Below are 27068 nucleotides of genomic sequence, written 5' to 3'. Positions count from 1 at the left end.
TTGCAAGCGCAGCGTTGAACCGTGAGGGAAATATCTTTTGATGGAACTAATAAATCCCACGCGAATTGCTTTATTTTTGGAGTTATTCCCAAAATTGACCAAATTAGGAACATGGCCAAAACCGGTACAGTTCCCATTCAATACATATTGCGTAGTAAGAGATCTTATATTTTTTTCCTTATTCTGGCCAAATTCGCCTGCATCAAAATAATAGATCAGTCCTTATTCTCATTCTTAATTCATTCATCTTTGCATTATTTCGAGCTAACAGGAGTTGAAGGACCACATCTACCATTTCCTTACTTCGTTAAAATGCCTTCTTTTAAATAATGGATCACATCCCCCATTATCATATTCAGGACAGATACATGTTGTTAAAGGACGTATAATAACATTCATTATCTGGTGAAACATCCACTGAAGAAGGGACACATTGACCATTGCATTATTCCGAGCAGATGTATTCTTTTTAAAGAAGGAATCACATTCATGATTGCCTCATTCCGGGCAAACGCACTATTTTTGTTTACAAGAATTCACATCTACCATTGCCTTATATCTTTGAAGAAGGTATATACAGGACAGAAGTTTGATTCCGAAGATAGGGAAAATATTTACCAAAAGGCTTTCAATCGGAATTGCAGTTTGATACTATTTTAGGAAAAAAAAACTGCCTTAGAAAACACAGTACTCTGATATCTTTATAATTCAACAACACATCTTGGAGGATCAAGAACATCAAATACTACCAAAGGCTATTCAGCTGATAATCTCCAATAACGTGTTTTTGAACGCTGCTTTTTTTCAGACGCATACAGTTTTTCGGGGAATTGTTCCATTCGGGGAAATCGCATTCGGGGAATTGTTACATTCGGGGAAATTGCATTCGAGGAATTGGTTTTCGGGGAATTGTAGTACAATCAAACGAAACATCTCAAATAACCAAACAAATGTCAGAAATCAACATGTTATCAGCAGGTCGTAAGAATTTAGCACGAATTATCTTCATTGATTAAACTGCTGTATGTCAAGCAAAAGTCTTTTCATAGCTTTACTTGAACATAGCATGTTTTGTATTTAATTTTCCCGACCTTTATTCAACATGATTCTTAGGTCTTCGCTAATAATGATGTTTTCGATGTTACTTCGGAGGGTACATTTCAGATCATTCGCCCCTTCTATACTTTCATAAACCACAAAGAAAAAGCCAAACAGAACCAGTAAGAATTTACACACGCTATTTAATAGTGCGAAAAAAAAACAAGGTTTCAATCCTATTAATTCGTCATAGAGTAGTTTATTATAAAAAACATAATCTGTCAAAATTATTTTTCTTAAAACTTTTATATAAGAATGAATATTAAGTTCAAAACTAATCAAAATTTTGTAGAGATGGGAATGCTTGAATCAATTAGATTGTTTCGAAGTTTTGCTGATTTACTCAGTACATAATACATGGGAAAACACAATATGAGACTGACATGAAAGTATCGGTAGTAATGGTAGTTGATGAAAAAAAAGGTAACTGAAATAATGATTCAAACTATAAATGATTGCCTTTGTCGTTAAAGCATTTTCCATGATTATCACACTCTGGATAGTGCAGCAATCCATATTGACTTACCTATCGATTGAAGTTTCCGCTCACTTTATAACTGGTTTGTCATTCACTACACACATAAAACAAAAACGGTTATCATCTTTCAGCGTTGGACGTAGTTTATTTGAATTTATCTGTTTGACTTGCTGCTTAACGATGCATTAGTTGGTTAGTACTCTACAATGGTGCTGGTTGAAACTCAATCACTTGCTGTACGGTGCGACGTAACCGAACACGGCACAGATCTCCCAGTGTTTTTTTTATTTTCCTTCTGAACGTAACCGCAGAATTTTACATTACACAATCATAACACTCTCTCTGTTATCACTTATGCACTTGCGGTTAAGTCGATCTTACAGTACAACTCTTTTTTATTGCAGATGTTTTCTGCTACACGCTCCAAGAGTTTCCTTTTGTATTTGATCCGTACACACGGTACACACTCCTACTTTCCGCTCCTGATCCTACTTCCTTGGCACTGCAGACGACGATATGCACTCTCTATTGTGTATGCTGTGATATGCATGTATTAAACTGCACCGATTAAATGAGATGTCCTTTGTTTTTCGACGGCACAAATAATTTCACGTCACCAGTAATACACGATGCTAAGCGGTTCTGGAAGGATATTTTCAATATTGAAAACGAAAGTCGAAATGACCTCTTACCTACTAGTTGAAAAAATATATCGCTAAATTATGTAATAATAAAAAACATAAATAAGATGTTCTTGAACATCGACAATTTTCATTAATGTTCATATGGTTGGAAGTTCATCAAAATTCCAACCCTAAACCACTAAACGTTGTTATCAGAGATGGAGATAATAACAAGGAAGATGTCGATGGCAATCACTTTGTCGGCGATAGTTATGTGCACTGTAATGAATAGTTGTTGCACTTGTAACCTACAGACCGTATCCGAGAACTGAGTTAAGCTCAAAAAACCGTTAAGGATGGAGCCGTAGCGATGCGCTCTTAGTAGCTTCCACGTCCACGGTGCTTCATTTACCGTTATTATGAAAATAAATATACCATTCAATCTGCAGCCGGCATTCGATTTCTACTATAATTGTACGCTTCTGGACAAATTTTCAAAAAAATCGTTGGCGAGATTTTTGAGTTATTCTATTTTTAGGTTTTTTGATGCAAAACGCCAATTAAAAATCCATAGAACAACGTAATAACTTGCAAACGATTTTTTTTAATGCAAAATCAATTAAATATCTACCTGCCTGTATCTAGAACTGTCGTACACTCCATGTTATCCGGAGCAAAACCGACTGTAATATCTTGTTCCAGGTCGCTTGTTCTAGGACCGCCAGTCGCAGGTCCCACTGCATGCCTGCCACACGCGCTTCTTCCTCGATTGCACACAGCCAGCGAGTGCGTGGTTCACCCTGGAGCCAACGTCCTCTTCCAGGTTCTCTGCTAAACATGACTTTTGCTGGTCTCTTTTTCGGCATACGTACATTATGTCCAGCCCACTGTAATATGCCGTATTTTATTAGCCTGCCTATGTCTGCATTTTTGTACACTTGGTACAATTGATTCAAGCGTCTGAGCCATTCTTAATTGAGCGTGGTATTTTCCACTCAAACACTCCTAGGATTCAATGTTCTGCATTTTAACGACCATGCTTCATGGCCATACATTGCTACTGGACGAGTCAACGATGTGTACAGAGCTCGCTTTGTCCGTGTTTGTAGGCTGCGAGACTTTAGCTGGCTACGAAAATCGTAGAAAATCCTACTTGTAGTCGCAACACGTGTTTCCACCTCGCAGCTAACGTCATTATCACATATAACGAGTGTTCCAAGATATATGAATTCGTCGACAACCTCAAATCGCATCCCACCCATTGAATCTCGGGACTAACACCGTTTTTACTGCGACGCTCACTGCCAGCCACTAGGTAGTTAGTTTTGACAAAGTTCATGATCAGTCCTATTCTTCCAGTGTCCAGTCTTCCGTTTAAAAGATTCTTCCACTGCACTGCGATCTGCACCAATGATGTCGATGTCATACGCAAAACCAAGGAGCTTGTTAGACTTGTTGATGATGGTTCTCTTTCTTTGCACACAAGATCTTCAAATTGCACTTTCCAGAGCTACGAACAGTTGCTCCACTATAGATACAGCGGAGTCAATTTCATTAAGAAAATCATTGTTTTCAATGGGGTCTCAATCAAAATTGTATAATAAGTCGTATTTAACATCATATTTATACCACAATGCATCAACTGAAACTATCGTAGAGTGAATAATTACAAAAAATGCATACTACCCTCACTATTTGTGCTACCTCCACTAAAAGTGCGGTTATCCTATTGCTTCAAAAGAAAATGTCCTTTTTGTGGGTATAGAAATTTAATTGATTCTGCATAAAAAAACACGTTTTCAAGTTATTACGCTGTGCTATGAATTTTTGATCGATTTACAGGGCGTTTTTCGTCGAAAAAATTAAAACCGGCGTAACTCGAAAATCCCACCAACGATTTTTTTGAATTTTTTTCCAGAAGCGTAGAATTATAGTAGGAATCGTATGGCGGCTGCCGATTGAATGGTATATTTATTTTAATAATAACGGTAAATGAAGCACCGTGACGTCCGCCGCCGTCAACACTCGAGAATGTAATGAAACCCCACGGTCGGCACTCGAGAGATGAATGCCATTGATGCTGTCGTCGATGGGAAAGCGCTACCGACCGACTGAATATGAGGAAAATCCGAATAAGAGCTTGGCTCTTAACGCAGGACGCAAACCGGATGAGGTAGTTCACGGCACGAGTGGTGAGAGCAAACGGTCGGAGCTACCCAATGCCCTTATACTGGAAATCCGAGAGGTATTTCACGTTCGAATGTCTTACCGGTACTGAATAAAGCGCGCATCAGACAATCCGTACATATAGTGAAAATGGTTGTGAAGATTTTTCCGAAATTTATCGTCCCTCGTGGAATGCCATCATGTGCAGTGTTCCTAAACAATCTGGTTTATACACATACACATTACATTTGCTGGAGAAGATACAGAGATTAGACAAAATTTTGTTCAAATTAAAACCAGCATAACATGGCCTAAAATAATCCGTTTTTGATAAAACTGGCACCGTCGGACGCAGCAAATCTTCTAATATTCTAGTATTCTTATCCTAAATCTCTGATCGGTCTACAGGCGATGAAGATGTTTCGGGTTTTCCAATATTATGTTTTACATTATTACGAATAAAACGCAGCAAATCTCATAAATCTTGTGCAACATACTGACACACGTTACAAGTAGGTTCCATGGTTCCCTGTGAAAGGGGTCGGTTTGGATTCGACCGGAACCATACATATATGTTTTTGACATGACGATGAATGTAGAATCTTTGATTTATATATAGGGGAATTGTGGGTAAAACCGACACCCCTTAAAATCTCTGATTTCAGGTGATTATCTGGCAGAATGTTGACACACTTTGAATAAACTTATGATTTCTTGTATTTTTAGCCATTTTGTAACTGGCGGAGACGGGTAATAGTTGAAATAAACCAAAAATAGCATTGATCACCATTGACAAGATGTGTTATCTAAGATTTTGGTATCGGTGTATAAGCTTATCTGACAACAATTTGTTGATTTTCAGTATGTAATCCATCTCTGACCCATAATTGAACATCATTTTGTATATGTTGTGGAAAAATAGTTAACTTTTCCAATTATAAACACCTAAATGTAGGGTAACGATGGTATTTTGGACTTTTGGCTATATTTTGTTTATTTTGTTACAAAAACATGGTTGGAAATGTGATTATAAACGAGGCAAACAGACGCATGATTCCTATTTACATAAAGAAAGCAAAGTAGAAAAACACGCAAAATATAGCTAAAAGTCCAAAATATATTCTTTTTTCTTTTTTATCTTTTATTGAGAGGGAAAATCTTGCGGGAGTGGAGTTTAGGCAATATTACACTCCTTCTCCCGTAGGCATAAAACCTCTATTTTTTTATATCAACAGTTCACAACCAAATGATACAAACATGATAACCTTAAAACCAACAATTCTAGACCAACATTTGAAAAGGGCGTAACAGCCAAAATTTATTCCCTCTGATTCTTCGTCCACATATATAGCTAAGTATGTAGACTAAAAATCAGAAAAAAAGTACAGCTATTAATCTAAAATGATGACAAACACTAGATTTTACAATACAATCTTAATACATTATTACTACGTCTAACATAACAAAAGGCTCAACTTACATAGAATTGGACAAATATCTACTATAGCTTTTCTTCAGTGTGGAACGAGACAAATTAAAATCGAATACGTACACTATAACAACGATTGAAAGTTCTACACATACTACTGATTGGTTCATTTTGGCCATAATTTGTACGGGACATGGGGAGACGAATAAAATTGTGGGAACGAAGATCACGACGACCAATATCAATATTTATAAGACGGAGTAAACTACAACAGTCAACGTTTGAGAGCAGAAGGTCAGATACAAATGAAGCCTTTGCGACATCACGCCGCAGATACAGCGGTTCAAGTCCTATGAGTTTGCAACGATCTTCGTATCTTGGGAGGTTCTGAGGATCGTTCCAAGGCAAGAGACGAAGAGCAAAACGAACAAACTTACGCTGGATAGACTCAATGCGTTGGATGCCATTTTGATAGTATGGGGACCACACTACGGCTGCGAATTCCAATATTGGTCTAACTATAGAGCAATATGAAGCTTTCAAACAGTGCACATTTGTGAAGTTTTTGGTAACTCGAAATAGAAATCCAAGATTTTTAGACGCCTTTGAAGAAACATACGCTATTTGGTCCTTGAATGAGAGCTTACAGTCAAGCATTACTCCTAAGTCTTTCACGGTTTTGTCTTTCCGTAAGGTTGTGTCAAAGATTTTGAAATCGAAGTTAATAATTGATTGCTTGCGAGCAAAACTAATAACAGAGCACTTAGAGGCATTCAAAACCATCCAATTTGTAACACACCATTCGGCAAACGCGTTGAGCTGAGATTGCAGTTTCAGTACGAATTACATGATAGAGTTTAAAATCATCTGCATACGAAACTTTGAAGCTTTCTGTGAGTATGGAAAAAGGGTAAGTTTCCTTCAGCGTGTAATGCTCCAGTAGTGTCTTATCACAGTACTATACTTTGACAGAATAATGAACACGCGTTCATTCCGTGTAGGTGTAATGACATTTCGCGTTGATCTGTCGATGCATCATCATGACTCTTCCTCTTTCGGTGATAGACCACCACACGAGCAGGACGTGGGCATCGAACAGCATCCTCTAGCTAACTAGTGAATTGGCGGGTGACTATTTCCGAACTCCACATTTGGCGATCCGTGCCAGGATTTATTGCCACCCAGGCAATAAAGCAAGTAAGTAAAAATTAAATCAGCCATTGTGAGAAAAAAAATGTTCGAACACAGATCCGATTTTTTTTTCCTGCGGTGGGAAAAATGGCTTACTAGATGTCGCAGAATTTAACGCGAAAAGATTAAAAAAGCGTTTTTTTCAAGAGTGGTGCGTGTGCGTGCATTTGTCAATCACGCGGTCAAAAATGATATTTTGAAGTGAAATTTAAAGAGCTGGATCCTGAATGCCACTAGAGGAGATTTTGTACGCTGAATGCCACTAGACGGGACGTTTAGTGAGGAGATTCTTGATCCCGAATGCCACTAGACGGGACGTTTAGTGAGGAGATTTTGGACACTGAATGCCACTAGACGGGACGTTTAGTGAGGAGATTCTTGATCCTGAATGCCACTAGACGGGACGTTTAGTGAGGAGATTTTGGACACTGAATGTCACTAGACGGGGCGTTTAGTGAGGAGATTCTCGATCCTGAATGCCACTAGACGGGACGTTTAGTGAGGAGATTTTTTGACACTGAATGCCACTAGACGGGATGTTTAGTGAGGAGATTTCTCGATAATGAATGCCACTAGACGGGACGTTTAGTGAGATTTTTTTGATACTGAATGCCACTAGACGGGTTGTTTAGTGAGGAGATTTTATATTATTGGTGTTGAAATAACATGTCTCGGATTAGGACTCCTGTCGGCAGTACGCAATGTGATTGTGTACCAGACGGGACGTCTGGTGGAATATTAATAGACGGAGATTGGAACTTATTTGAATTTTTTGTTTTGAAACGAGACGAGACGTTCGTTTGCCAAATTGAGTGAGGCTAAATGGGGGAAATTTGGTCGGCGCTTGCTTTGCCACAGGTTGAGTTATGACTCATGTGAGGGTGATTTCAATCATGCGGATGCTCATTGAGAGAATAGTATGCGAACAAGGAACAATTGAAAGTATACGCCAGAGAAGAGTTGCCCTATGATGTGGATAAATTCTTGTGTAACATAACTTTTTTAAATGACAAGCTTAATCGTCGTTTTAAATAAGAATGAGAAATTTTTGTCTAACTAAAAACGCAACACTGGCATGCAATGGTCAAAACATTGGTTTGTAGGTTTCACTTCAATTTCGCCTCCAATTATTCTGGAAATATGTATGGTGCTTGGCTGGATTTATCTGGAATGAAATTGAATCCGTGTTTTTAATTTTTTATATGGTATTTTTTCTGTAGACTCCTGTTGAATGAAAGGGGTGTAGCAAGATCAGTATTTAGATTGTTAAGTGTTTTGGGAGGAGATTGAGGAAGCGCAAGGTTTATAACAAAAGAGTTGTAGATCAAATAGAGATCTCTTGTAGCTGCTATAAAATGCGTTTGAGCCGAATCTTCTCGCGAGCTCCATAGTACTGATGGCAGAGTGTACCTATTTGTTGAATATTTTTTAAAAATTAGTTGTCTTTTGAAAAAAAAAGGATGATAATAATATGGGGTCTCCAGTTAGCCTTGCGGGCTAAGGCGTAGGATTGCCTGAGATGACATGTCCGATTCTCGGTCAGGTCTAGGAAATTTTCGGATGAGAAACAATCAAACATTCTCATCTCCCTTGGCATAAGATATTCATTGTACTTGAAACACAAGATACATACGAATACAATGGCGGGCATAGGAGAGCTTTAAATAATAACTGTGGAAATGCTAATAGAATACGTTGATGAAAGCAGGCCAAGTTTCAGTTGGAATGTAGACCCATAGGAGAATAAGAAAAAGAAGAAGAAGAAGAAGAAGAAGAAGAAGAAGAAGGATAATTATATCTTTGACCTCAAGAAGGCTGCGTTTCCATTTTCGGCTGATGTAGATGTGGTCGATTTGATTTTCTGTAAAGCCGTCACTGGAGACCCACGTGACCTTGTGAACCGGTCGATGAGAGAAGTGCGATTCCCCAATCACCATGTCATTGTTACCAGATTTCGACGAACAGCTCTGCGTTTTCACTCATTTCTCCGAGACCATGACCCTTCGGAATTCCACCTACGACGGCTTTAAGTTGGCTGTAGAATTTCTTTTTTGTCTTGCAGATCGGCAGCATCGGTTGGCGCATAACATTGGATTATAGTAAGGTTTCGGATCCGTGTTCTAAATCTGGCAACGATTATCCTTTCACTTACAGGTTCCCATCTCATGAGCGCAGATTGTGTCTGGGTGCTTAGTAGGAAGCCAAATCCACGATGCCGGGGAGCGTGTTCATCTAGTAAACTAGAGTATAGCAGAACTTGTCCCAACGGCGTTCTTTGTTCTCCAAAGTTTGGCCAACGGACTTCACTCAGTCAAGCTTCATGCGGCGTGCCCTATTGGCAAGTTGTGCCAATTTAACCTGCTGGGCTAGGTTTTAAACGTTTTATGTTCTTATTCGTGTCCGTTGTTTCGCGCTAAGAGTCGTTGCCGTTAAATCAGTCCGTATTCTTTCAATATTGGATTCTCGAACAAATTGATGTTTCGGGAACAAGCCCAAGGTTCCCTACCCACAGGGATGGGGCTGGCATAGCTTCCGGGGAATAGCATTTCATACTCAGTCGCAGGATGCCAGAACAGACGCTGTTGGAGACGCACCTCCTTGGTGAACAGACGCTCGATCAGCCGGGTCAAATTTGTTTAAAGTCCCACCCAACACCAGGACTAGACTAGTGCGCTTTAAGCTGCACACGGTCGCTTTGATAGGGCCTGCTTGTGCACACATGCAGCTTTTATAGAAGTTCAACAGAGCCCACTGTCGAACCCTATCACATCCTAGGCAGACCCCACAGGGCGCACCCTCTCACTCTAGCTGATGTCAGAAAGATAACAATGCCCAGACTACACTACCAGCTAACTACGCAACCCTCAGCTGGCGGCCAATTGTCATCAAAAGACCCGCGGAAGCGTGAGTATTGGAACTTGTGAGGACCAGAGCTATGTTAGGCGCTCCTTCCCGGATGTCAACTCACTATTTCGGATGACAGTTGCTAGTTGAAAAATTGGATAATGTTTTTCTTCCAGTTTATACTTTGACAGACATTTGATTCCTGTACCATGATTACATTTTTGCCTTTCTTGTATACAAAGTATACGTAAAGGCTATATGTTCGCTCCAAAAAACGAACTTTTAATAGGAGTCCCGGAGACCCATAGTGTTATATACCGATCGACTCAGCTCGACAAATTGAAGTGATGTCTGTGTGTATGTGTGTGTGTATGTGTGTGTATGTGTGTGTATGTGTGTGTGTATGTTTGTGTGTATGTGTGTGTATGTGTGTGTGTATGTGTGTGCGCAAAATAATCTCACTCATTTTTCAGGCACTTATCATTAACCGATTTGCTCGGAACAAGTTGCATTCGACGCGGAATCTTGTCCCATTGTTTCGTATTGAAAATTGGCCAAATCGGACTATCGGCTTCGGAGTTATGGTCAAAATATATTTTTTTACAACAAAAATTCTCACTCACTTTTTAGACACTTACTCTTAGCTGATTTACTCGCAACAAGTTTCATTCAACGCAGAATCATGTCCCATTGTTTCGTATTGAAAATTGGACAGATCGGACTATGGGTTTCGAAGTTATGGCCAAAATCCACTTTTTCACATAAGAAACACGTACAAAATTCTCACTCATTTTTCAGGCACTTATCCTTAACCGATTTGCTCGCAACAAGTTTCGTTCGACGTGAAATCCTGTCCCATTGTTTCGTATTGAAAATTGGCCAGAACTATGGGATTCGAAGTAATGGCCAAAATACATTTGTTGACAAGAAAAATTCTCACTCATTTTTTAGGCACTTACTTTTAGCCGATTTGCCTGCAACAAGTTGCATTCGACGCAGAATCTTGTTCCATTGTTTCGTATCGAAAATTAAACAGATCGGTATTAAACAGATATGACCAAAGTTTATTTTTTTGCCTTTTTGCCTTTCTCGTATACTAAGTATACGGTAAAGGCTATATGATCGCTCCAAAACAAACTTTTATAGAAGGCGGAGACCCATAGTGTTATATACCAATCGACTCAGTTCGACGAATTGAGGTGATGTGTGTGTGTGTGTGTGTGTGTGTGTGTGTGTGTGTGTGTGTGTGTGTGTGTGTGTGTGTGTGTATGTGCACACGTGTGTGCGCACAAAACGACGCAAAAAATGTCACTCATTTTTCGGGCACTTATCCTCAACCGATTTGCTTGCACCAAATTGCATTCGACGCAGATTTTTTTCCTATTGTTTCCTATTGAAAATTGGCCATGACGGACTATGGGATCGGAAGTTATGGCCAAAATACAAATTTATACGTAAAAATCGCGTAAAAAAATGTCACTAATTTTTCGGGCACTTATCCTCAACTGATTTGCTCGCAACAAATTGCATTCGACGCAGAATCCTTTCCCATTGTTTCCTATTGAAAATTGGCCAGGTCGGACTATGGGATAGGAAGTTATGGCCTAAATACAAATTTATACGTAAAAATCGCGTAAAAAATGTCACTCATTTTTTGGGCACTTATCCTCAACTGATTTGCTAGCAACAAATTGCATTCGACGCAGAATCCTTTCCCATTGTTTTCTTTTGAAAATTGGACAGGTCGGACTATGGGATAGGAAGTTATGGCCAAAATACAAATTTATACGTAAAAATCGCGTAAAAAATGTCACTCAATTTTCGGGCACTTATCCTCAACCAATTTGCTCGCCACAAATTGCATTCGACGCAGAATCCTTTCCCATCGTTTCCCATTATTTCCTATTGAAAATTGGACAGGTCGGACTATGGGATCGGAAGTTATGACCAAAATAACTTTTTTTTATAAAAATCACAAAAAATGTCACCTATTTTTCGGACACCTTACCTTAATCGATTCACACGCAACAGTTTGCAGTCGACGCAGAATCTTGTCCCATTATTTCCTATTGAAAATTGGCTATATCGGACTATGGGATCGGAAGCTCTGGCCGAACACCTATTTCAGCCTTTTTATACGAAAAGGCTGTATGTTCGATCCCATACCAAACTTTGACAGACGGCCTGGAAGCCCATAGTGTTATATACCAATCGACTCAGCTCGACGAACTGAGATGATGTCTCTATGTGTGTGTGCGCGCACGAAAAGTGCGAAAAGTTTAGCTCACTTTTTTGGAACTTATCCTCAACCGATTTAATTCCAACAAGTTTCATTCGACGCGAAATCCTGTCGTATTGTTTTCTATTGAAAATTTGGAAGATCGGACCATGGGCACAGAAATTATGGCCAAAATATACTATGTGTTATAAAAAAGCGAGTAAAAAAGTCTTGCTGTCTTTTAATGGACTTACCTTCAACAGATTTACTCACAACAAATTGCATTAGACGCGGAATCCTGTTCTATTATTTTCTATTGAAAGTTGGCCAGATTGGACTATTACCTTAGAAATTATGGTAAAAATACTTTTTGCCTTTCTTGTGCAACAAAGTTGTACTGAAAGGCTATAATTTCTTTCCGAAAACGAACTATCGGATGCTTCCACACTGATACACTTCCCTCCCTCTTCATACGGGAGTTTGGCAGAAAGACGGTCATGAGATTTATATCTTAACAAATATTGCCCTCCGCTCGCTTGATGGCAATGACATTTTCGTTTTCTTTTTGTGTAGTCGGAGCTTCAGTAAAATAAAACAGGGGTATGTACGTCAAAAAGATTGGAAAAGAAAACAAAAATGTCGAAATTCTTATTAGCATATTGTAGATCAAGCTGAAAAACCGAACCGAGGTCTCGCGACAATCGCATTTTCTCGCATTTCCGGATGTTGCAACTGCATCGCGAGTAGTGCGCAACTGTGCCATAGTCGGGCACCACTCGCGATGCAGTTGCGGCATCCGGGAATGGGACAAAATATGATTTTCGGTTTTCAACTGGATCTACAATATCTTTGCCATAAATAATCTGATTTTCATAGAAAGGACAAAGAAATTTGTCTTTTTTACTCCTAGCTACTAGCTCATCTATTTTCAAGCACACACAATTTACGAAGGTCGAGAAAGGCACCATCACCGCTAGGTGGATTAATCTGGGTTTTTTCTATATGCGTTTTGACAGTTGGCGCTGTACGTATAACGTTGAACCCACATTGTTCGTGCTTGGTATTACTAATCATTTATGTTTCGTGAGTGAACACCCGCATAATTACAAACTGTACATGGATATTTTCCCGTGCGGTCGATAACATTATCCTTTACTGTTGACAACTGTAAATGAACAATCTCATATAAAGTTTTAACAGTTTGTGGTTATTTGACAAATAACAATATGTTGAATGGGTTGTTAAGTTATGTCACCATAAAAAATCGTCTGTTTTCGCTTGCAAAATTTTCGCTCGACGGTATGATAAAATGTTGGCATATAATGCAGGAAATATAAAACTTTTTAGGAACAGCATGTTGTATATTGACATTTAGTGATGATGTCGAGTAGTTATGGTTGAATCGACCGAAAAATATTTGACAACCGCAACGTAAAATGTGAAGCTATATCTTACATCGTAATAATGATTCTGACCATATAACATGTTGTTTTTTATTATGCGGGCATATACACACATCATCAACGACAAATGGACATTTGCTAAGTCCGACCAGCGGAATCGATAGGGTTATAGCATCTTTGTTTGGGCTTTGAGTATCATACAAAAAGTTCGACTTTTAGGATGAAATTGTAATCTTTCTGTACAGCATTGTTAGTGAAACGCAAAAACAAACTGAGAACATATTTTATTGACATTCTCCTATAAAATTCTCAAGATAAATTTCTTAGATACACTTTAAGTTAATATGACACGAAAAGTTAAAATTGTATCATGTCTGGAAATAGTTGCTTTAGCAAGCTCTGCTGTTTCAACTCCTAGAATTCGAGTTTTTTTTCTATTTTTTTTAGAGAAGAAGGAGAATGTGTGAGTATGGAAAAAGGGTAAGTTTCCTTCAGCGTGTAATGCTCCAGTAGTGTCTTATCACAGTACTATACTTTGACAGAATAATGAACACGCGTTCATTCCGTGTAGGTGTAATGACATTTCGCGTTGATCTGTCGATGCATCATCATGACTCTTCCTCTTTCGGTGATAGACCACCACACGAGCAGGACGTGGGCATCGAACAGCATCCTCTAGCTAACTAGTGAATTGGCGGGTGACTATTTCCGAACTCCACACTTTCCATAGAGAAATTCACGTCGTTTAAATATAAAAGAAAAAGATATGGCCCGAGATGGCTTCCTTGAGGAACACCTGATGTAACATTGAAAGATGTATAAATATTGTTTCCTATTTTGACAGACATTTTGCGACCAACTAGATAGGAATTCCAAACATCTGGAAAAACTCCGGATCGTAAAGATGTATTGAAAATGGCGGCCAATGGTAGAGATAGAACACCACTTCTTTAAAATTCAGGACGGAATTCCATCTGGTCTGGGATTCGTTGAGCGTTTTAATTTCGTACAAGCAATCAATACAGTCTCAGAATCAATGGAAGGGTGAGTTCCAACAGTAGATAAGGTGGGCACATTTAGTGTTGCAGCAGATACTTGTTGTTCATTAAGAGTCTCGTTGGTGAAAACACTGCTGAACTGCATGCGGAAAAGTTCACAGATGTCCTTTATGGAAGAAGCCTCTGCAACACCGAGTGTCATAGAAGACGGCAGACCAGATTCTCGTTTTTGTTCGTTCACGTAATTCCAGAACCGTTTAGGATTGTTTTTTAGGCTGCACTGGATGCGTTGGCGGTAAGAACTAAAAAGGGATTCGTTCAACTTTTTGTAGCGATTATTTAGAGAGGTGTAATGCGATTTAAGCAATTTTTTTCGAAACTTCGAGTATTTCTTGAGAGCCGATCGCTTAGTCGCTTTCAAACGTTTGAGGTGTCGATTAGACCATAGAGGGTATGTTGGAATTCGATGTACTCTTTTGGGAGTGAACTGATCGATGGCATAAGCCAATACATTTGACAAACTCATCGCAGCAGCATTAACATCAGAGTCGTCGAGTATTTCGTTCCATTGGACACGAGACAAGAAGCGGTTCATCCCGTCAAAATCAGTCTTCCGATAGACGTAGGTCAGAGGTTCAGCGAAATCTTCAAAGATTCTAGTCTAGTCTAGTCTAGTCTACACAGAAAAAAAAAGTCCAAAATATATTTAGAAGTCCAAAATACATCATTTACACATTTACCCAAAATACTACAAATCATTTAATTTTAAATCTCTGTTACAAACAACTTTGTTTAAATAATACAAATTGAAATGTAGATCATTATTCACATTAGTTAGAAAATTTAAATAAGGTATACCGGGGCAAGTTGAAATGTGAGGTAAGTTAAAACGTAAGCTGTTATTTAGATAGGAAATGACCGAATGCTCTGATTATTTTTTCCAACAAACTACTCCCCTAAACGCACCTTCTGACTGCCATTCCCGGAAGATTTCAGCTTTCAAAAGCAATCCCTGCCATTGTTTATTTTTCGCCCTTTGCAAAATCCGAACCAACTGTTTGACGTCCAACGATGTTTGGAAGAGTTTTTCCATCAAATTTTCACGGTAGGTAATTATTCAATGTTGATTCATTTCATTTATTTAGTTAACATCTAAACAGATAACACTGAATCAACAATTTGACGCCACAATGCACGGTTCGAGGCCGCATCTCTCCATCCTCGGACACGCCCCACTAGAGTGATTCAAATTTTGACTTTTTCGCTCCTCTATGCTTAAACGATGACATTTGCTGTTTTATTAATCCTCCTAAATTTTTAGCTGATTTGGATGTAACTAGACTGAGCACGAGCAGTTTGAAGTTTGTATGAAAATTACTATGAAAACAGTCACTTTTCGGGAAAACCGTTCCGTAACGTTAAGTTCTAAAAATATACGACTTTATTGGCAACATAGAAAATGTTGCAATGAAACTGGTCGTCTTTGTTGCGAAACGATTCTGTGCTTGTAAGAAAAGTTATTGGGGAAATACTGAATCGTGGTAAATTCAATTTAACACGTAAAAGAATAACATCAATATAAATAATGAGCATTTCTGTTTTCTTTATAACTTTGTTTACAAAAGTCAGATCACTTCGCAACATCAACTGTCCTATAACTAAGGAAGTATTCTATGAAGTCATCGGGTCGATTACATTTGAATATTTGATGGGTTTCAACACGGAACGGTCTTTTGCTTTAGTGACGATTTCTATAGTAATTTCCATACAAACTTCAAACTGCTCGTGCTCAGTCTAGTTACATCCAAATTAACTAAAAATTTAGGAGGATTATTAAAACAGCAAATGTCAACGTTTAAGCATAGGGGAGCGAAAAAGTCAAAATTTGAATCACTCTAACGCCCCACGCTCGCCAAGTCGTTTTGCACCTGGTTTGCCCATCTCACTCGCTGCGCTCCACGCCGTCTCGTACCTGCCGGGTCGGAAGCGAACACCATCTTTGCAGGGTTGCTGTCCGGCATTCTTGCAACATGTCTTGCCCATCGTACCCTTCCGGCTTCAGCTACCTTCTGGATACTGGGTTCGCCGTAGAGTTGGGCGAGCTCATGGTTCATTCTTCGCCGCCACACACCGTCTTCTTGCACACCGCCAAAGATGGTCCTAAGCACCCGTCTCTCGAATACTCTGAGTGCTTGCAAGTCCTCCTCGAGCATTGTCCATGTTTCATGTCCGTAGAGGACAACCGGTCTTATAAGCGTCTTGTACATGACACATTTGGTGCGGTGGCGAATCTTTTTCGACCGCAGTTTCTTCTGGAGCCCGTAGTAGGCCCGACTTCCACAGATGATGTGCCTTCGTATTTCACGATTAACGTTGTTGTCAGCTGTTAGCAAGGATCCGAGGTAGACGAATTCCTCAACCACCTCGAAGGTATCCCCGTCTATCGTAACACTGCTTCCCAGGCGGGCCCTGTCGCGCTCGGTTCCGCCCACAAGCATGTACTTTGTCTTTGACGCATTCACCACCAGTCCAACTTTTGTTGCTTCACGTTTCAGGCGGGTGTACAGTTCTGCCACCTTTGCAAATGTTCGGCCGACAATGTCCATGTCATCCGCGAAGCAAATAAATTGACTGGATCTGTTGAAAATCGTACCCCGGCTGTTACACCCGGCTCTCCACATGACACCTTCTAGCGCAATGTTGAACAACAGGCACGAAATTCCATCACCTTGTCTTAGTCCCCGGCGCGATTCGAACGAACTGGAGTGTTCGCCCGAAATCTTCACACAGTTTTGCACACCATCCACCTTTGCTTTGATCAGTCTGGTATGCTTCCCAGGGAAGCTGTTCTCGTCCATAATTTTCCATAGCTCTACGCGGTCTATACTGTCGTATGCCGCCTTGAAATCAACGAACAGATGGTGCGTTGGGACCTGGTATTCACGGCATTTTTGAAGGATTTGCCGTACAGTAAAGATCTGGTCCGTTGTCGAGTAGCCGTCAACGAAGCCGGCTTGATAACTTCCCACGAACTCGTTCACTAATGGTGACAGACGACGGAAGATGATCTGGGATATCACTTTGTAGGCGGCATTAAGGATGGTGATCGCTCGAAAGTTCTCACACTCCAGTTTGTCGCCTTTCTTGTAGATGGGGCATATAACACCTTCCTTCCCCTCCTCCGGTAGCTGTTCGGTTTCCCAGATTCTGACTATCAGTTTGTGCAGGCAAGTGGCCAGCTTTTCCGGGCCCATCTTGATGAGCTCAGCTCCGATACCATCCTTACCAGCTGCTTTATTGGTCTTTAGATATTCAATGTTGAATAAGCATAATGATTATGAAAAATCGACGTATGATCCATTTTAATTTTTGTATTTTGGTTGTTTGATATCGCTCCGCATGTTCAACTCATCGGGGCAAATAGAAATGCGTGGCGCGGTGCAAGTTGAAACAACGATTCAAAACGTAGCCCTCGTAATTAAAAGTAATATTTTCCCAGAATTCAACATGGTCCGTAAATACACATTCGGAAAACATAAATTTATTAAAACATGCAAACTTCTGAAAATAAATTTAATAAACTTCCGCCCATTCCGTCATTTATGCAACACTCCTACAATCTCTACTAGAATGAAAAAGGGGCATTTTTAAACTACAGTTTCAAGATTCTTAATCTTCTGAGCACTGACTCTCAGAAAAAATAAAACATGGATAATGTAAACATTTCGTTAACTCCACCTTTCACTTCCCCAACTGCCTATTTCTCCAATCGAAGAGTTTATGAGAGATATGCTGGCTGGTCAATTAATGTGCATTTATGAAGAAGCCACAACCGAATTAATCAAGTGCACAATATACAAGTGAACCAAATAATGAACCGTCCTGAATAGTAATCCGAGTGGTCACCAGTAGAAGGAAATCAATTTGATATATTTTCAGCGTAGTGCGTTCTCCAGCATTTGACTTTGAAAATACGCTTGTGACTTTGTTGTACACTGCCATTATTCGCATAAGACATAAGTCCCATGTCATTTTCTCCGACTTGAGTAATTTGCTGTTGAATATTTCAAACTTGTTTTACATGGAGAAATACCAAAAGAATATAATAAATTCAGGGTGTCGACTATAGATAGTGGAATATATAGATGAGCGAAGATAAATCCTGTGTCTCCAAACGAACTGTCAAACGTGTCTCCAAACGAGCATGACGTCACGATTTCAATGGAAACGTTAAGGGCAGTGACGTCATATGCGCGTGTGCACGGGCAAAAAAATCGACTCAGCCATGCTTTCGCTCATCTATAGATTCTACTATCTATAGTGTCGACTACCTGGAAAAACCTGGAAAGTCAGGGAAAGTCAGGGAATTTGATTTTGAACCTGGAATGTCAGGGAAAGTCAGGGAATTTAGATTAAGGTCAGGGAAAAAAAGTACCAAAATCCAATATTGAAAATGTATATCCAAAAAATTGATTTCTATCTATACTGGAAACTGAAGCGAATTTGTCCTTTGCCCTCAATCATCATTAAGAAAATTAAAAGGCTCTTTTAGAATGTTTTTACACGTCATACGACAAGTTTAGTACTATTCAATGTGATGGAATAAAATTGGATACTACTAAGCTCGTTTTATGACAAGTTTTATGTATTATTTTTAAGGACTTTCTATTCAATATTCTCAAACAATTGTAGAATAATTTTTTTTAATAGTTCTAGGTATTATCCAAAATAAATCTTTTCTACTTTCTGTTGAATAAAAGCATTCATCCACAACAACTGAATTTATTCAAAGCTCTTTATGGCGTTACAAGGTGCTCTTAGACAAATTATCAGGCATTTTTCTTGTAACTTGGATCGTTCATTGCGTTGCGGACTTATTTCAATATTAGTATTTTTCCAAGGGTCCCCACCTCTTTGAAAAAAAAAACAATTTCAAAATCGACCAAAAAATCGGTTAGTACGAACCGGAGTTAGAACCATAGTAATTAATGTAAATAATAAGAAATTCGTGGATAACTCTTTATGGTATTGGAGATGACTGGAAATAGTTTTTATATAGGGACTAGCGAAAGAAACCCAGCTTTGCCCGGGTGTTGCAAATGTCACAATAAATTATTTGCATCCCCGTACTCTAGATCGATTTCCGTGCGTTTGTTTTGTTTTCCTCAACAGCTGACCTAAAATTGTATTCAAATGATTTTTTCACATCTCCCCGTTATGTTCACCAACTGTTTATATATACAAACCTTGCGGAGCTCAGAAAGAATCGATTAAGGAGAAAATCTTGCAAATCGGTCAACCCTTTCGCAAGTTAAATCGTCAGGAAGGAAACCTCAATTCATTTTTATTATAAAGATTTCGGCTATCTCATTCTTATAAAACCATTAAACGATTAGCAGCGTTTTACTCTGCCCGACGTTTCGACCATTGGATGTGGTCTTTTTCAAGGGGAAAAATGGGTTGCCCTGGTAAAATACCACATTCAATGGTCGAAACGGGCAGAGTAAAACGCTAATTATTTAATGGTATTATACTGCCACGAATCGCAAGTCAGTCCCATCTGTATATGAATGCCTTATTCAGATGGGACTGACGTGCGATTCGCGGCAGTATAAGACTGAGATAGCCGAAATCTTTACAGTCAAAAGTCTTCATAAAAAAATTGTCCTTATGAGAATTCACTCGTTATGAGAATTCAAGGGTTAAAAAATGTATCAGTCTTGCGGACAAAGGCGTAGGATGTCCATACGGAGATAGCAAGTTTAATTTTTGACCAGGGGTGGCATTGTGCACCTCGACTCGAAACGAGCAAACTGTTATATAAAAGAGCTATCGAAAGGAGATGGTTAAGCTTCCAGTAACTCAGGGACTCGCACGGTCTTCAAGGACTTCAATATATGTTCTTCTTTGTTGAATGCATCGAATTAATTCCTTCTTAATTTCTTTCTTTTAAATTTTGAAACAATTAATCCATATGTTAACCTCGAATATGCTTCGATTGAGTTTCAATGATTAGATTTACTTCAATTGATTTTCAATTCGGTTATAGAAGAAAAAATCAAGCGCGATGTTCTCTCTGCATCAGACGAGTTACGAGTTAGCTCGCGCACCTGGCATCGATTATTGAGATTTTAGCAAGATTCTATCAACACTGATCTTCATATGCTTCTATTATTCAGGCTTTAAGCGATACTTATTAATTTTCAGAACAGCTTACATCATGGATTCTACTCACTGGTACTCACTGGAATCTTGCCAAAAAATAAAATGCCATAAAATGTAAACAATGATACTTTCTATAAATTGAAACCATCATATTTTCAGACCTGGAATTTTTCGAAAAATGGTCTGGAAAGTCAGGGAATTTCATTTTCAGATTTGAGTCGACACCCTGAAATTGAAAAAAAATGCTATCTTTCCAAAAATTTGACAACATATTCTTTATCTGTATATATTGCTGTGGGACAATTTAATGGACCATACTTAAGTTTTTTTTTTGTGTAAAAGAGTATCAAAATCTGGAATGCGATATTTATGCGAGTAAATATCAAGATGAGATAACAAAAGTGGGATTTGTTTTCAAATTTCTAGAACAAAGCCTAATAATTTATCAGTCAGAAAAATATATTAAGCTCTTTTAGTGGAATGTATTAAACCGTCTAAGACGAATTAAGTACTGTCCATTTAATTCCACCAGTTAATTTTCGTTATTTTTGCAGATACGTATTTCGACCACAACTGTGTGGTCGTCTTCAGTGTCTCTTGCTTGACTCGACGAAGTCTATTTGAAGAGCCGCCATCGGGGGTGACAATGGGTCTGGGGGTGATAATGGGTCATTGCTCTCACCGGCAGTCTGGTGGTCGTAGAGCAAAATCGTTTAAAAAGGACTTTTATATCAGACCGCATCGCGCTTTCGTGCTGTGCGGTTCTTTCTCTCTTTGCGGAAGGAAGTTTTTAATACTACCCGAAGCTATTTTAATTTCAACGGTGCTTCTTAGCGCTATTTGTACCCACTGATCCCGTTACGATCTTTGCAAGGACCCGTGCCTTCGTTTTACGTTGGACCCGTTTGCGGAAGTAAAATTCCGACAAGCGGTGGTAATCCTGCAGGGACACCGTTCTGGGAAAAAACCTCTTAGAAGGTCACGTCTCCACGCTCAGCAATGAGTATTAATAAAAACAAGAGGAAGGGAGAGCCTCTGAATTCTCCACTTCCTTCAAAGAAACAAGGTTTCAAGACCGTCCTGCCCAAGCGCGGAAAAAATAGAAGGAAGCTGGAGACTTCAGATATTCCTTCTAAATCTAATGTTGACATTGTTTTTTCTCCTATCGAACTGAGCAATCAGTTCGATTTGATTAATGATGAAATTGAGCAAATCGAATCTACCTTTAGCCCAGGTGATTCGATTCATGCGAAGAAACAAAGGATTCCGCCAATTGTGGTATCTGTTGCCGAGTTTTCTGGCTTTCGGAATGAAATCTTGAGTAACCTTCAGGGAATCAAGGTTTCATTTCAGATTGCTAGGAAGGGTGACTGCCGCGTTTTGCCGGGATCCTTTGACGATCGCAAACGTCTTCTTCAGTATTTAACTGAGAAGCGCCATAAATTCTTCACATACGACGACAAAGCTGAGCGATTGTTCAAAGTCGTCTTGAAAGGTCTCCCCAGTGATGACAAATCACTGGATGAGATTAAAATTGAAATTTCTCAATTACTTGGATTTTCACCAGTCCAAGTAATTAAGATGAAAAAGAAATCCCACTCTGGTACTTCCCAGAGGGGCATTTCTCAAGAATTTTATTTAGTTCATTTTAACAAAAGTGAACTAAATAATATGAAAAGTTTGGAAAAGGCCTGTATTATGTCTCATGTCCGTGTTACATGGGAACATTTCCGCAGGCCTGGGGGAAATTTCCAAAACCCCACTCAGTGCCGTAAGTGCCAAAAGTGGGGTCACGGAACTAAACATTGCCACATGGATGCTAAATGCATGATTTGTGGTGGAACCTCTCACGCCAAGGACGCATGTCCTGTGAGAGAAGATTCCAATAAATTTAAGTGCGCAAATTGTGGGGGCAATCATAAATCCAATTTCTGGGAATGCCCTTCACGCAAAAAAGTTTTGAATTCCCGTGCAAAATTGATGACGGGAAATTCCAATCGGATCCCAAATTCGACGGGTAGAAATTTTTCAAACGCTCAATTTTCGAAACCGGTTACCGGTCGAGCAATTCATACCCACCACAATTCACAAACAAATTTTGCCGCTCGTCAACGGGGAGCAAGCACTTCAGTAGATTCCAATTTTTCCAATGTACCTACGTATGCAAACATCGCTGCTGGTAGACAAAATTTCTCTTCTCAAAATGAGGTTTATACCCATGTCCCAACGGAAAATAACGGTCATGTTACCGATTCAGGTAGCATGACTGCTTCCGATTTTGATTTTTTAACTGAACAATTGCATCACATGATTGATGCAATGTTCAAAGCAAATACCATTCCTGAAACTGTTCAGGTTGGTATAAAGTACACACAAAAAATTGTTATCGGACTCCGTTTCAATGGATCCAAATAATTGTGTGAAAGTTCTAAATTGGAATGCCCGCTCTCTAAAGGGTAAGGAAGATGAATTATTCAACTTCCTAACAGTTCATAATGTGCATATTGCCATTATAACAGAAACTTATTTAAAACCAGGACTCTCCATCAAAGAGATCCAAATTATTTTATCTACAGAAATGATCGTCTTGACAGCGCCTGTGGTGGGGTCGCCATTGTCATCAATAGACGTATCAAACATAAATTATTTTCTTCGTTCGAAACCAAAGTTTTTGAAACCTTGGGAGTTTCTGTTGAAACAAATTTTGGACAATTTTCCTTCATTGCAGCCTACTTGCCTTTTCAATGCAATGGGCAGCAAAAGAATTTGTTGAAAGCTGATCTTCAAATTCTGACTCGCAACAAATCAAAATTCTTCGTAATTGGTGACTTCAATGCCAAACACCGTTCATGGAATAATGCTCAAAGCAATTCCAACGGAAAAATTTTATTTGAAGATTGTTCTGCGGGATATCATACTATTCAATATCCCAATGGCCCTACTTGTTTTTCTTCCAGTCGAAATCCTTCTACAATTGATTTAGTTTTAACGGATTCAAGTCAGCTGTGTGGCCAATTGGTAACTCATGCTGACTTTGACTCTGATCACCTTCCTGTGACGTTTGAAATCTCACAAGAAGCCATTTATAATCCAATCAGCTCTACTTTTAATTATCATAGAGCTGAATGGGATTTATATAAAACGTATATCGATAGGAATTTTGATGTTGATATGAATCTATGACAAAAGGTCGAAAGACAAAAGGTCGAAAGGACAAAACGTCGAAAGACAAAAGGTCGAAAGACAAAAGGTCGAAAGGACAAAACGTCGAAAGGGACAGAAGGTCGAAAGGACAAAAGGTCGAAAAGACAAAAGGTCGAAAGGGACAAAAGGTCGAAAGGACAAAAGGCCGAAAGGGACAAAAGGTCGAAAAGGACAAAAAGGTCGAAAGGTCAAAAGGGCGACCAAGAACAAGCTGATAACAAGTTTTGTGTATTCCAAAGGAGTTTGTGAAATGCATTTAAATTCAAGCAGAAATTACACACTCATCACATTAATCAAAGTTGAAGAATGAGCCATTTTCAAAGAAGGAGTAATGACTATGAAACAATATTAAGAATATCTAGATAGTTCTGTTAGATATAAAAAAGATTGTTGAAATAAAACCTGCATTGCACAAGACAGAGTTATCTTATACAGTTTGAAAAAATATTGCTCTTTTATTTTTCACCATTTTTAATAATTAAATAAAATTCATTCAATGAGTGCAAATAATAGATTGATATCTAGGTTTTCTAAATGTTACTGTCAAAATAGTGCACGCCTCAGCCATGCAGACGCGTGCATTAAAAATACACCTGCGTGTAATACACGCCAGTGTATTTGATGTGCGGTGTGTGCCATTTTGACAAATCGAAGTGACATTTAGAAAACTCAAACATCCATCTATTAGTTGTACTCACTGAATGAATTTTATCTAATTGTTAAAAATAGTGAAAAATAAAAGAGCAGATTTTTTGCCAACTGTGTAGGCCAACTCTGTTGCGAGATTGATTCTTTTCGTTTCAGTTTCTTGTCTATTTCAACCTTTTGTCCCTTTCGTCTTTTTGATCTTATTGACATTTTTTCCTTCGACCTTTTGTCCCGTTCGACGTTTCGTCCTTTCGACCTTTTGTCCCGTTCGACGTTTTGTCCATTCGACCTTTTGTCCCTTTCGACCTTTTGTCCTTTTCGACCTTTTGTCCCTTCGACCTTTTGTCTTTCGACGTTTTGTCTTTCGACCTTCTGTCCTTTCGACCTTTTGTCTTTCGACCTTTTGTCCCTAACCCGTTGATATTCCTCTCGATACCAAAAGTGATATTGATAATGCTCTCGTATCTTTGACAAATTTAATTGTCGAAGCCAGAGGCATTGCAATTCCGAAATGTGAAGTTAAATTCAACTCCATTATTATTGACGACGATCTTCAGCTACTGATCCGTCTTTAAAATGTGAGGCGAAGGCAATACCAAAGAACTCGCGATCCCGCGTTGAAAGTTATTTGGCGAGATTTGCAAAATGAAATTAAAAAACGTTTCGCTATTCTGAGAAATACCAACTTTGAGAATAATGTCTCGAAGTTGGATCCCAGTTCGAAACCCTTTTGGAAATTAACAAAAATTCTTAAAAAACCTCAAAAACCAATTCCAGCGCTTAAAGAGGGAAATAAAATTTTATTAACAAATGGCGAAAAGGCTCAAAAACTTGCTCAGCAGTTCGAGAGTGCCCATAATTTTAGTCTAGGTCTCACTAGTCCAATTGAGGATCAGGTTACACGGAGCTTCGAAGACATTCTCAACCAAGAGAATGTGTTTGACCCTTCGTTGGGAACTAATTTGGATGAAGTGAGATCTATTACTAGAAAATTTAAAAATATGAAAGCCCCGGGTGATGATGGTATTTTCTACATACTTATCAAAAAACTTCCTGAGAGCTCTTTATCCTTTTTGGTTAATTTATTTAACAAATGTTTTCAATTGGCATACTTCCCAGATAAATGGAAAAACGCCAAAGTTGTTCCAATTTTGAAGCCGGACAAAAATCCAGCTGAGGCTTCTAGTTATCGCCCAATCAGTTTGCTTTCTTCAATAAGCAAACTGTTTGAAAATATTATTTTAAATAGAATGATGGTTCATATTAATGACAATCTATTTTTGCTGATGAGCAATTTGGTTTTCGCCATGGGCATTCAACCACTCATCAGTTATTAAGAATTACGAACTTAATTCGGCTCAACAATTCTGAAGGATATTCGACTGGAGTTGCTCTTCTTGATATAGAGAAAGCATTTGACAGTGTTTGGCATGAAGGTTTGATTGTAAAATTGATGAATTTTAATTTTCCTCTGTACATCATTAAACTGATCCAAAATTATTTATCAGATCGCTCACTGCAGGTAAACTATCAGTATTCTAAATCTGATAGATTACCTGTAAGAGCTGGTGTTCCCCAAGGCAGCATACTGGGGCCCATTTTGTATAACATTTTTACTTCTGACTTACCTGATTTACCACCAGGGTGTCAAAAATCTTTGTTTGCAGATGACACAGGTCTCTCAGCCAAAGGGCGTAGCCTTCGTGTCATTTGTAGTAGATTGCAAAAAAGTTTGGATATTTTCTCCACTTACTTGCAAAAATGGAAAATTTCCCCGAATGCTTCCGAAACTAAGCTTATAATTTTCCCACATAAGCCGAGAGCTTCTTATTTGAAACCTTCTAGCAGACATATTGTCACTATGAACAGGGTTCCAATTAATTGGTCTAGCGAAGCTAAATATTTAGGACTTCTGCTAGATCAAAAATTAACTTTTAAAAATCACATTGAAGGCCTTCAAGCCAAATGTAACAAATATATTAAGTGTCTATATCCACTTATAAACAGAAAATCAAAAAAACCGTCTAAGACGAATTAAGTACTGTCCATTTAATTCCACTAGTTAATTTTCGTTATCTTTGCAGATACGTATTTCGACCACAACTGTGTGGTCGTCTTCAGTGTCTTGTACTTGACTCGACTTGAAGAAAACAATCGCAACTTACACTATTTATACTACGCTAGGTACCTAATCTAATCTTATTTGCCTACTTTATTTACCTATACAGTAAATTACTTTATTGTTTAGGTAGAAACTTGAAGAGCCAAGAGCTGCCATTTCCCTGATCCTTATTCAACAGCGCTGTTTGTACCTGTCGGTGGATTTCCAAACTCTCAGCTACATCGAGTTTCCATGGGGAAGAGACATTTCTTAAGATTTTAATATTTGATGCCGTAATTGGGTGATTTTCCTTATACACATGCTCTGCTACCTTAGATCTAAATTCGTAATGTAATCCCTTATCGTTTTCTCTTTTCGCCTTACTCACTTCCGCCATATGTTCCTTGAACCTTATATCTAATGATCTTTTGTTTGGCCTACATAGATTTTTTCACATTGGGAACAACTTATCTTATAAACGCCTGCCTTATTCAACATTTCT

At 38.8% G+C, this 27068-nt stretch overlaps 1 protein-coding gene across 9 annotated transcripts in view; it reads right to left on the bottom strand.

Annotated features, from left to right (window-relative positions):
- LOC134223825 (PDF receptor) overlaps positions 1 to 4279 on the bottom strand; it is a 140374-nt gene extending 136095 nt beyond the window's left edge. Inside the window, exons 1-2 of one of the 9 annotated variants that reach the window (XM_062703032.1) lie at positions 4187 to 4279; positions 1625 to 2218 (exon numbers count right to left, since the gene is read on the bottom strand). The gene's annotated coding sequence lies outside the window, so the exon portion shown is untranslated. The other 8 variants (XM_062703030.1, XM_062703031.1, XM_062703036.1 and 5 more) reach the window with 8 other exon arrangements.
- Positions 4280 to 27068: the final 22789 nt, after the last annotated feature.

The sequence above is a fragment of the Armigeres subalbatus genome, chromosome 3, assembly GCF_024139115.2.
Source record: "Armigeres subalbatus isolate Guangzhou_Male chromosome 3, GZ_Asu_2, whole genome shotgun sequence".
In the NCBI taxonomy this organism is placed as follows: Eukaryota; Metazoa; Arthropoda; class Insecta; order Diptera; family Culicidae; genus Armigeres; species Armigeres subalbatus.
This window is presented reverse-complemented; position numbering and strand designations above follow the sequence as displayed.